Genomic DNA, 13,024 nt, shown 5'->3' on the forward strand with positions numbered 1-13,024 from the left:
CTTCCAGGAAGCGCCTCTTGAAGGCCCAGATCCCTTCCTCCGACTCTGGCCAGTGGTACTCGATGCGGGTACGTAGCACCTCCGTCCATTGGGCCAGGAAACTCCAGTGGTGCTCCATCCTTTTGACTGGTCGGAAAGGGTTATCTACCCATGAGAGTAACCTCGTCTAACTTGGCAGAAAACGTAACCGAATAGTGTACCCTCGTGTAACCTAGTGGTTCCACATCTGCAAGCGAACGCGACGAACGTCTTCAACTTAGCGAAGTAGCCAGCATCAATGGGGCAATACGAGTTTTACCAGCGTAAAACCCTCTTTCTCGAAGCGGTATACCGTTCTACATGTGGGTTTTGTGTATTGAGCGAGGATAAAATCGTTTTATCAACAGTCTTCAATTCAAGATTTTTAGATGGGGAGATCAAATAACGTCCCCAATGCCCCATCATCGCGTGAGCTATGGAGGTACACTTCTCGCAGAAGTCGCGGGGCCGCGAACGTAATAATGTTGGAAAGCAGATGCTGATCCAAGTGATAGGGTCCAAAAGTTGCTCGCGATGGGCCACCACGCTTCTGCTTGACGGGATGCAAACACACTCAAGAACGCAAGTTTATTCTCGAGAGGAAAGACGAGAGCTCGATTCATAGGTTTCAGGTGGTGCCGTTGAAAGAGCAAGGTCGGGGGAGTGACGTATCGGTGTGACGATATCGAGGTACTCCAACGTGTGGTTCGATTCCAACATTTGCAAAAGGCCATTCAAAATGCTCTCACAATGCTGGTGAGTGGGGAACATCCACGCGTTCAACAGATCAGTCAGATGAACACGCATCCGACGCACACACTTTGCCAGTGGCTCGTTCGAATCTCCCAACTTGGTCCACAGCGCTGCAATATCATCCCAGTCGTATGTGAGATCAGGTAGAGGCAATTTGTTTGTAAGACACTCACTAACGTTGAGGCGCAAATCCACTCCTTCCCCACCGTACAGCACGGGCTCCTCCAGATTGGGGCAAGATGTCAGAATTGCACTCTCGTCTATCTCACTTCTGGCATCATTGAGCGCCAATACTTTCAGCGAAGGCCCAATAGCAGCAATAAACAGGAGAAACCGTCAGCATTGAATGGATCAAACTTTTCAAATCCGATATGAAGCGAAGTCAAGCCACATGCACTGCTTTGCTTCGAGCTGGCCTCAACAAAAAACAGCTGCGCTGGACTTGGCACCTTCCAAATCCAGGAATCATGGCACTCACAAGATCACCCACTCTATCGTCACTGAAAGTCTGGACAGAATCTATGTCTGCCTCGAACGTCAACGGGCAGAATCTTGTCGCGGCTGTCCTCGATTATTCAGTCGCCAATAGACCGGAGCTCGCGCCTTGAGCACAGCATTCCTATCGTCAAGTTTCCCACGGGGACAACCATACAGATCTTCTTCAGGATGCTCAGACCTTAATATGGCGGAAAAGGCCTCCACATCTTCCACGCTCATACTTCCAATAGAAATCAGCGATAAATCTTGTAATGATGAAAACGCGCGAGCTGTCTTTGAAATGAGGCCATAGGCTAGCCATTTCCACCAGTGTCCACTAGTTGCAGGGTTATTCGGGAGCATTTGCAAGCGCATTGCTATCTTCTTTGATGTCCGATTGAGAGCCATCGCAGAACCCATCGCCTCGATCTCAAATTCCTCCAAGTGATACGGACACTCCAAGTGAATTGTGCCCATTCCAAGCGGGCTCGACTCCGTACCACTTTCACCCACAGTTGGGCTGTGCGTTTCAAGAGTATCGCGCACAGAATGCTGCACACGGCCAAATACATGCGACATCAGCTGTCCCACAACTTGCTTTGCCATGCGCTCGTCAGATCTCAAATTTCGCTCAAGTGACCGCCAAAGCGACAACTGGGAGAAGTGAGTATTTCCAACTACCATATCCTTCATCACTTCCACCATCTCCTCATTGACCTGGAAGTCATTGAATTCTGCGATCACCGGCTTAAGCACGAACGCGCAGCGTAGGCACCCCGGGGCTGCATCTCTCTTCTTCTGACTCCGTTCGTACATTCTCTATTCTTCCTGCACTTTCTTCTCCGCCGTCCCGACATCTCTCAGTGGATGGACAGCCCCTTTCGCGCCGATATGATGAACCGACATGTAATAAACTCGAACCGGGATCTCAAGATCCAGCCCCTTTTTGCTACGACGCAGATTCGCGTCCATGCCCGAAATCCGCTGTAGCGCTTTCAAATAATCCGGCGACGGATTTTCGCGTTGATCGACCCCACAAAACTGGATAATTTCATCTGTGAGCGTACCCGCGTATTTGCTGCTGTCTTGGAGCATAAAGAGGATAAAATCCGTCGGGATGTCCTTCTCGGCGAATTCCTCTCCCGCCTCCCCCAAGTCCACATTGCACTCTTCTTGCAGTAAAATCTTCCACGCTGATTGGTCCACATGGGCTACTGCGGATAACAACGCCAGTGCTTCGCAGATTTTCCGGTAGAAAATCCGGAATCGCTGGGCTCCATGTACCGCAGAAAATCCATGCCGGCGTACTCAAAGGTGTCGCGACAGGTAGGCAGATAAACCTCCAGTCGACGGCGACGGACATCCCACACTTCCTCCTCGCGCTCGGGCCAGCGGTAGCTGATGCGGTTGCGCAGCACTGTGCACCACGGCGACAGGAACCCCCTGCGATGCTGCCGCGCCATGATGGCTGGGCGATTTTTGTGACAGGATAAAATACGGATTATTTTGTTAATGTTGCTTGGATGTTGCGCTGACAGGTGCTGGATGAGTTTTGCTCTTTTACAAGCTTAAAAGCAAGTTCAAACTTCAATGGAGCTTCAGACGGTGGTGACACTTTGAAATCCCGCAGACTCCTGGAAAAGGAACACTTTCTGCTGCGCTGCCGCACCTGCAATGGCGAATATGTTGGACAACACGTCTCGATTGAGCGTTCATGCACATAGCGACTTCGTGCGTTTCGCCTTCTTGCTCGGTTCCATCGGCGATATAACACTTAATAACGCAAGCTGCTCTTCTTCGGAAGCGGTCGGTGCTGCCAGTGAACAGGCATGGGATCGTGCTTCTGAATTTGTCGCGGTATAGATAGGCAGGCTGCGATACGATCACCTCAAAATATTCCCAGGTCGAATTCACTGCTTGCATGCGCAACACCGCAGTGATTTCAGCGTAGGGTGGGGTCTCAATACCCAATGAAGCACGTCGGCTCTCTGTATGAACGCGCATCCGCCGAACGCATTGGCTAGCGGGATTTAGCATCAACATATCCAGCAGCCGTCCAACGTCGTCCCAGTTGCAGCTCATGGACGGGGGCTGCTGTTTGTCCGTACAAAACTTGGTAAAGTCCAGCCGAACCATCACAAAATATCCTCAGAGCAGCAATATCCTCCAAGTTGGGGCAGCTCCGAGCAATGAGATCATTGTCCATTCCTTGTCCTGGCTTGTCCAGTGTCGACGACTTTAGCGTCGCTCCGACAGCGTCCATAACGATGAAGAGGCCAGTTGAATCGGAAGACTGAAGCTTGTCAAACGCGAGTTTCAGTGTATTCACGCCACCTGGGCCAGCAAGACTCTCATAAATGCCCCTTGGAGCACCATGTCAGCGCGACGTACATGATAGTGACCATACCCAGGTACAAGAACATCCATCCGCCCACTCACTCGTTCCATCCTTACTAAAAGTGCGAACTGATAGTGTAGACGTTGGAAACACCCGGCCGCATGAGATCGTGAAAGTTGGTGGGTTTGACTGTCAGACCGCCATCGAATTGGTGCATATGCTTTCTGTTTGACGTCGCGTTCACAAATTCAACCGCGGGGGCAACCAAGCAGCGCTTCTTCTTTCGGGTGACAGGATGTCAGAATGGCCGAAAAAGCTTCAACGCCAGCGGGTGTCATGCTCCTAATCGAGACGAGAGCGAGGGATTGCAGCGCCGAGTGTGATCGAGCCCTGTCCGAGAACAAGGAGTACGCTATCCACTCCCACCACTTCCTGCTGTTTTGCGGGTAAATTGGGTTATCGGGTACACGAATGGAGAATTGCTTTGTGGTCTGCATAACTGCTATAACCGAGTCCACCGCTGGAATATCCCACGGCCATAAAGTGTGTCCGGACTCCAAAATAATTGAACCCTGCTGGAGTGGTGTAAAATCTGCACCGCAGGAAGTCAAAAGTTAAAAGTGATACCGCGTATTTCCAGGAGTAGCACAACGATGGTTGTTGATGAGCACGCTTGCCATTAGACTTTCAATTGTTAGCCAAATACTCCAAAATGGTCTAACGGTAGATCGGGAAATGGCTACACCTAGGTGGTGCACTCCATTCTGCAATCCCGCTCTCGCTATTATACAGTCTGGCAAAATGGCTACCTGTACGTGTGCCAGGTTTCCACTCTTCACTGCCGTCTCTACCGTCTGCCGCGAGTGCTTGCCGTCGCGACGCGGGGATCTTCCCCATGTGGCACGCAGCATCGACGCCTTTCTGGACGTTGTCTCCCTCAACTGGACAGTGGCTTCGGGCTACGCCCACACGAGGAGTCTGCGTCTGGTAAAGTTTCTGAGTGACCGAGAGCTGGCAAACTTGGCTACAAGTTACAAATGGTCCATTCTTAACGACGCGGCGGCTGCCGCTGCTGGCCAGGGGGACTTGGAGACGTTGCAATGGCTGGTGGAATACTATTGTCCTGGCCACTTCCTCACCAAGACAGTCAGCGCCGCTGCAGCGGGAGGCCACTTGCACATCTTGAAATGGCTACATTCCGACCACCGGGATCTGGGATACTGGGGCGGCATGGAGATGGGCGGCGCGATCTGGAAGCAGGACGACAAAGTTGTAGAGTGGCTGAAAATCAATGCTGCCCCCCATCGAGAATGCGCGGCCAAACTGATGCTCGTAGCTGCTGCACAAGGAGACCAGGGCCTTGTGGAATGGCTACATCGATTGTATGGAGTGGGGGCTGACGGCGCAGGACAAGTACCATTGGGAGTTAGCGCAGTGGGTTGTTCTGCATTGCGAGCTCGAAGATCGATCTGTGAACTTCGACCGTGCTGCGGGAGATGGTTGTTTGTGGTTTCTGAAGTGGGCGGTGAAAGATGGATACGCTCGGCCTGGAGATCGTACGGTGGGGGTTGCTGCGGACCACGGCCGATTGGAGATCGTGCAGTGGCTACATGATGACTTGGGCGAGCGTGGGATGGGTGCTGCGTTTGAGAAGGCAGCCCAGAACGGAGACTTGGCCATGTTGAAATGGCTACATGAAAATAATTGCCAAGGTTGCACTACTGCAGCAATGGATGGCGCTGCGAGGAAAGGTTTCATGAGCGTGGTGCAGTGGTTACACTCGAATCGCAGTGAAGGCTGCACGACAGCGGCGATGGATCGAGCGGCACAGAACGGCCACTTGGATGTGGTGGCATGGCTGCACAAACATCGATCGGAGGGCTGCACTACTCAAGCAATGGACAAAGCTGCAAGTTTTGGCTTTTTGGGGATTGTGAAGTGGCTACATGTTCATCGAAAAGAAGGATGCACCTTTACAGCCATGGATAGCGCTGCTGAGAGTGGTCATTTAGATGTGGTCAAGTGGCTTAGTGCTAATCGATCGGAGAACTGCACGACGACCGCGATGGATATGTCTGCCGCCAGGGGAAATCTGGAGATGGTGCGATGGCTGCACGATAACCGCAGCGAAGGGTGTTCTGTTGCCGCCATGGACCGAGCCGCCGCAAATGAACACCTTGATGTCGTAAAATTTCTCCATGAAAACCGAAAAGAGGGTTGTACCGATGCTGCCATGCATCGCGCTGCCGTTGGTGGTTTCCTAGAAGTGGTAAAATACCTACACGAAAATCGGAGCGAAGGTTGCACTGCTGCGACTATGGACATGGCTGCATCTCGAGGACAATTGGAGGTTGTGATGTTTTTGCACGGGAATCGGAGTGAGGGATGCAGTACCGAAGCGATGGATGCGGCGGCAGGTAGAGGCCACCTTGACGTTGTGAAGTTTTTGCATCGTGAACGTACCGAGGGTTGTACGACGCGTGCCATGGACAGCGCGTGCAGTGCGGGACATTTACATGTTGTCCAATGGCTCTACAGGCACCGAACCGAGGGCTGCAGCCCCGCAGCGATTAAAGATGCTGTGTCTCGCGGAAATTTTGAAATTGTCATGTACCTGTATGCAGAGCGGCCGCTGGAGTTCCGCTTCCCTCCAGCATGTATTTTGTCGGCTTCCCGCCTCGAAATCATGGAGTGGCTGCTTCAACATTGTCAACATGAGCTTACTGGCTGCGAGTTCTTGGCGGATCGATCGAACTGGTATCTGAACGAGTGGCTACGAGAAAGGGGGTTCAGCTTTGTCAGTCAGAATGATTCCTTGGTTTGCTGGAAGTGGGGAAACCCCAGTGAAAATGCTGTCTAGATCATATATCGACGCTCAGGGAGTGACGTAACGTCTAACCGAATTCAACGCTTTCATTGACAGTGGTTTACGCCACAACTTGTCAACAGGTACCCTTTGTTCAAAATGGAAAATACCACCGCAAGTCGAGCCTGCTGCCCTGTGCAGTCATCGCGGTGGGAGGAAATCCCATTTCGCTTCTCCAGAAACTAAAATGGAGCAACGCTGGGGTTTCCTGGCTCCCTGGGGCAGCACACTCAAGCGGATCGTCAGCTACGTGGGTGACTAGGCTAATGAGAAGGTCTGGATGAAGCAAACACTGTCCATGTCACTGCCTATGTGCCAAGAGGATCACGATGCAAATGACAAAGAGGCTTTTCGAAAATAATTCAGAGGACGATGTACAGGTCATGGCGCTACTGGCCTCTGTGGCCCACGACGATTATGCTGCGTGGAGATATTTACTGGAGAAGGTACGCTCCGTCAACTTCGATGTCGAAGGAGAACCAATGTACGAGGACAAAACCCCTGTTCGATACGTCATAGTTCTAGACCAACGGACAAGCTGGGTGGCGATCACGATCTCGAGACCCACGAGTACGACCTGCTCTTCATCTTTGGGCCGCATCAGCGCCTCCATGCCAGTTAGGAATATTTGACAGCGTTGCAACAAGTCGCTGCTCTTGATCAAAACCTGCAGCGACGCAATGAAGGGTTTAACTTCAGAGTTCCTGTAAGGGTGGAGTTTGCTCCTCCTGACGAGGGCGATGACGGCTAGACGCCGGATTAGCCGAGCGGATTTTGAAGGAACAGCAGGAAACGTACGGTCTGTCTACTGGAGACCAAGCGCCAGCACCTGAAGAATGGAGATGCACCTTGGTATTTTTGGAGCGGATGATTGGCAAGTTGAGCATTCTCGAGCTGTGTGATGAGATGAAAGCCAGCGCTTAAACCCCGCTGCTCCAGAATTCGTGGATTTCTCTGCTGTTTTTGAGTTTGGAGAGTCATTCTTTGCCATTGGTGGGATCTTATGACCAGATTATTTCAAGTATATTTGACAGCACTACCGTATGCGGCCTCCAGAGATCGCTAATACTTCGAAGTACTAGCTATGACGACCCTACACTGTGGGCCCAGAGGTGATAAGTCGTGTTCACTGCAACTGGGCGAGATCGAGATCAATTGGGATTCTGATATGCGAATTCACGACATTGGTGCGATGTGTTCCGCAATGGTACACTCTCAGATGAAAAAAAAAGTTATCAATACGGCTCTGGATGAGCGTACGAGACCCGGAGAAAAACCAGAACTGGTGGAAATGGATGGCCTCTGCGCTGTTTTCGGGGCGGGCTCGGATATGCTCCTCTGTGGATTCTCTGGCATTCACGATAAATTGCAGTATGAGTGCGCCCGACATGGAAGCCTTCTCATCCATGCTTACGTCCGACCACCCAGAAGAAGATCTGTTTGGTTCGTCTCTGCAGGCAAGCTTTTCACACGCATGCTCTAGTACTTCAAAGCGAGTTACGATATGTAACGTTGTGGAAGCTTGGGTTGGAATGGGCAAAATGAAAAGTGATATTGTAACTTAAAGTTCGTACTCTCTTGTATTCTAGACTAGCTACTCACTTCATGGCCACTCGTTGTTGAATGCAATAGTTAGTTGACGGGCCGCCCCGTAAACTTTACCTTGCAGCCGTCCCGTAAGTCGTCCCATAATACGTATCGTAAACTAAGCCGAGCTAAAGAACGGAAAAGGTCTGGATATAATAGGTCATCTAGGGAGTTGGTCGGCACCTCGGCAAACATCGCATCTTTGGTGATAAAGTATAGATCCTCCCGAGACCATGCCAAATCGCACGAGGGACCTATTAACCTACAAAAGACTAGGTAATTCGGGATAATCTATGGTTTGCGTGTGCAAATCAATCGCTCAAGAGAGGCAATGTAACTATTTGTATATCACGCTTTTCACGAGCTCCTGCACTTGAGCACTCCAATGCCAACTGTAACGCACTTACGCTCGCTACCCTTCGATCTTATCCAAGTGCATCGACTCGAGCATGCACTGGTTCGATCGGGAGCGATATCAACACGTAGAGGCGCGGGTTCTGAGCGAAGTATGAGGGGGCTTACTGTGGTAATGCACAGACATGGTATTGAATTGGTGCGAATATGAACCTGCTAGCATGCGAGGACACATCTCGGCATCTGTCCAGTCACCAGCGTACCGGTCGAGATCATTAACTGGGGTTCGTCAGTGTGCAGGCAGCACTGGACACACTTACACTGGTATTTTGACTTTGTCTTGTATGTGGGCATGGAAAAGTCTACGTAAATCGGCAGAACACACAGCTACACGCTGAAAAAACCGTGATTTGCTGGGAGATCGATTTAATCACGATATGCTTGCTGTCTCGAGAAAGATGTGTCTCCTCAGAGAACCACCACTTATTCGCGCAGTTATTTCACTATCTACCGGGTATCCCGCTGGGTTTATACTCGGTCCCAGTAAAAGACCCAGTCTTTGACCAGAAAATGCCGAACATGGAAAGCGTTCTAATAATTAAGTTCTGTCTCTAAGCTACACAGCCTCTCTGTTTCTGCCTGTGCTTCTTGTGTTGGCGTGAAGTATTGTAGGGAAATCCAGTGTGAGGCGTTCCATTATATAGGGTTCTTTCATCGGCTTAACTCGGGTCACTGCGGCATAAAATGACGTCTTTTGTGGGTTAGGACGCGTTGGATGGCGCAAAGGACTGAGAATCATTCGATCAACCGTGAGCCCTTGGCATTTGTCGCTTGCTGGTTGAAGTTGAGTGCTCCGATTGAGAGTAGTGCTGTGCGCATGTGCCATGTAGGGAATTCGATTTATTGATAAATGACTCGTGTATGCGAGTTTGTCGTTCATTATCAGGTAGCATCAGTATGGATTGACAAAGGTATTGAGTAGTAGGTCAACTTCCAGTACACTGGGTATTCATGCTGAAAGGTCTGTGACTTTGCGGTGTTGTGCAAGTCTCTCATGGGCGTATATACATGGAAACACTCTTCGTAGCTTTCACATGAAATTTTGATACAGCGGTATTTCGTAATTTATAATTAAAGGTTTCCCCGCTGAATCTGCATCTGCCATCAGCTATCTACCGCGAACACAGAGTGTGCGGGAGTCTGCAAGTGCACAAGGTGCATCAACGGTCTCAGTCTCTTCACGCGCATTAAGGTCGAGGATAGCATTGATCGGTATATAGTAGGGTTGCCGCAGGAGAAGATCTCAATCTACACAGCCTTAAGTTGGGCGTCACAGGCTTGGAATGCTGTAACTCCGGCCACTATCAGGAACTGCTGGATGCATTCTGCCATCGTATCTAGCGCAAACTCAGCTATGTCGATCCGTAATATTCTTCATTAACAGGCGATCCAGTTAAGAAGAGGGAAAAGGACCCAAAATGGGGAAAATCGTCGAGCCAAGTAATTGCGGTCTTTATTTTCAGGTCGTGAAACTAGCATCATCAGATAGATCGATATTTCAAACCTATAAATATGCTGTCTTTATTCACTTGAACGCAGCTCACATCTTAGCATGAGCGCTCGAAAACAGCGCCTCCGCCTGATTGCCCTTGGTGTGAATGCGATGCATGTCTAAATTCGGAAAACGAGGAGGTAGCAGAGTGGTCTGCATTGCCCCATCTCTCCACAATGTGTCCCCATCTCTCCACAATGTGTAGACAAGGACGGCAAGACGACGGTGGGCTCGTGGGAGGGTGAGACATCGCGCAGTTCGGCAGGGAGAGCGCGCAGTAAGCCCCGACTTCGGTCCTTGCACTCGGTCTCTGTGGCTCAGGTAATGAGTGGATAGATTCCGCCACCAGAGTCTTCTCGTCCCCCCTCCATTTGGAATTCTGCGCCACTGAGAAATCCCCCCCTCCAACGCATCGAGACGTGCACGTGGCCGAGCCGTTTGTACCACTATCAAATGTCTCATACCTCCAAATCCCTACAAATGCTTCAAACAGCGCTAGTATCGGCATGCTGCTTGCATGCCTTGCCATGGCACAACCAGTGCAGCTACGAAAGCCGGGCTTGATTCATTCGTCATTAGAAATTCTAGTTCCTGGGAATACAGACGTCCTCCTCAATAAACGCGGTGGGTGAGCAATAGTAATACGAGAGGGAATTAGAGATAGGTAGTTCGAATGAGTAATTCTTATACCGGTAACGAGTCATTCCGAATGACTCGTTACCGGTATAATAAATCCCTGGCTTGGACACCATACAGTTGACGATCAACGTTTCTTGTTTTATAATAGTACTTCGCGTAAGCATATGAATGTACATATTATGTATATTCACATGCTTACGCGAAGTATTACAGATACCAGAAGTTCTGGATACGGATATTTATCACGAGGGTACCACAACGAAGATCACGTTTATCGCAAGGGGGCACAACGAATGTGATTGGTCAAAATACATTAGAGAGCTGACCAAGCCACCCGAATCTCAACATCGCTGAGCGATTGGCGTTGAATGTGCCGGTGGTCGACGCCGAGAACGAGCTCAAAGGCAACGTCGAGGATACAGCACACGACTGCAGATGTACAGTGCAATGTACTATATGTATTTCCCAAGAAAGCCCACGGCTTTTACCACGATCACCTTCCCGTGATACACCATAATACACCATAAGGAGGGAATGTTTACCGATGTGGAGTACTGTACAAATAGTACCCCACGCGTGGTTTAGGTTACGGAAAGTTGCGATAGTGATTACACAGGTATTAAATCAAGAGGCAACTGTATTGATTCAACACAATTCCAAACAAATATCACAGGGTACTGTGTTAAGGGGTAACATGTACATGTACGTACCCACCTGTCGTAGCTTTAGTAGGTATGGCAGTTCATGTACCGTAATCCAGTAGGGATTGGTGCTCACCTCAGATCAAGCAACGCCACAACGCATTTGTCCGTCGAGCCCGCAAGTCCGTCCGCTAGAAGTCCGCCGCCACGATGCATTAATAATTGAAAGCGGAAAAAGGGATCACAGTATTAGCGCAACTGCCCTGAGCATGCAGCTCGCGCAGTTCAAGTACTGGGACGAAGAACTAACGGTGAAGCCAGAAACCGTTTATAGCAACGTGTTCAATCTGGGGCGTGGTCAGCACACCGGAACCGATCAAGCCATTGTGAACGAGTACGCCGCATATTTGGAAATAGGCGAGAGCCTTCGGACGAACAGGGCGAATAGACAACCACATCCCGTTCGTCGTCTTCTCCACTGACCACTACCTACATCGAGGACGAGAAAGGCACGTGCATCGGCGTATGTCATAACCATTTTAATTCCGATCGTTTCCTGAGGAATAAAGAACAAAAAGTTGCTTATGAACCTAAGTACGAATCGCGATTTAACCGCATGAATAGAAAGAGCTGTGTCTCGTTCTTCATTTAAGCTATTGATCGTTAGCAAATGTTGACAACTCGTGGAGTTACATCGGACGAAACAAAATATCTCCATTTCCGGATCCCCGAAATCTCGGATTTTATTTCGGCCGTGTGACTTCAATATTTTCTCAATTTTATCTTATTGTATATTGTCAGAAAGATTGTGTAAAAAGCAATCGAAATAGAGTTGTTTTCACTTTCTACGAGTGTTTTAGCATTTAAATTTTTGATGTCCGGTTATGTACGAATTTTTATTAGTCAACTTTAAACGCGATTATCTCGAAAACTCTAAATGGTTGATAAGTAACCTTTTCTGTCCCGTGGTCTCATATGAGGCCGCACAGAACAAAATGTTATTTTTCACAAAACACGATTTCTGCGATTGATGGCTCAATCGTAAGATCTTTATTCGCTCTATCCAAGTATGTAGTTCTCGCTATTTAAACCTCGAGTACTCGATGAGGTAACAGCTATGGAAAAATTGGAAGTTGACATTTTTCTTGAATTCGGTTTTTGTTTATTGGCTGCCTAGGGGTAAAATTTCGCGAGGAAGCCAAAAATGGCATTTTTGTTAGCCAATGACGAGCGGAACATGCTCAAAATGGTTGATCTTGTAAAGTACGTGTATCATTGAAGGTCCAAATGGAGCAATCAATTCATAACGGATTTACGTAGCATTGTGTGCTTCTTTGTGGTCACACACTTAATAACCATGGCGCTCTCAAGTTTCTGGAGGCGCACACGCACTGGAACCACCTCTCCTACGTCTCTCCTACGTCTTAATGTCAGCCTTAGCTGTAGGCCGTCAGTTTCGAAGTGAGGGGGACTTCAGTGGCGGCACCACGCGTCCTCCTCCTCCTCTTACGTCCCTCGGCAGGTTGTGTGTAGTGCACACAAGTAGATGACCTGTACTTTTCCTATTGGCTAATTTAATAATATATTTAGACCCAATTAGAGTGCATCATATCTTCCCATCATAACGATATCATAACACTCCCACTAAAAGTTCAGGCACATCCGATCTCAGATCGCGTCTTGTGTTCACCACAGAGATGTCCATCCTTTCTTAAAACGGCTGTTAGCCGATCCTTTGTTTACCTAAGATTACTTTATTTACTTGATTTCTTAGGTCACATGTGTAACGGGGTTACACG

The sequence above is a fragment of the Phytophthora cinnamomi genome (genome assembly GCF_018691715.1).
Source record: "Phytophthora cinnamomi strain GKB4 chromosome Unknown Contig0, whole genome shotgun sequence".
Classification (NCBI taxonomy): Eukaryota; Oomycota; class Peronosporomycetes; order Peronosporales; family Peronosporaceae; genus Phytophthora; species Phytophthora cinnamomi.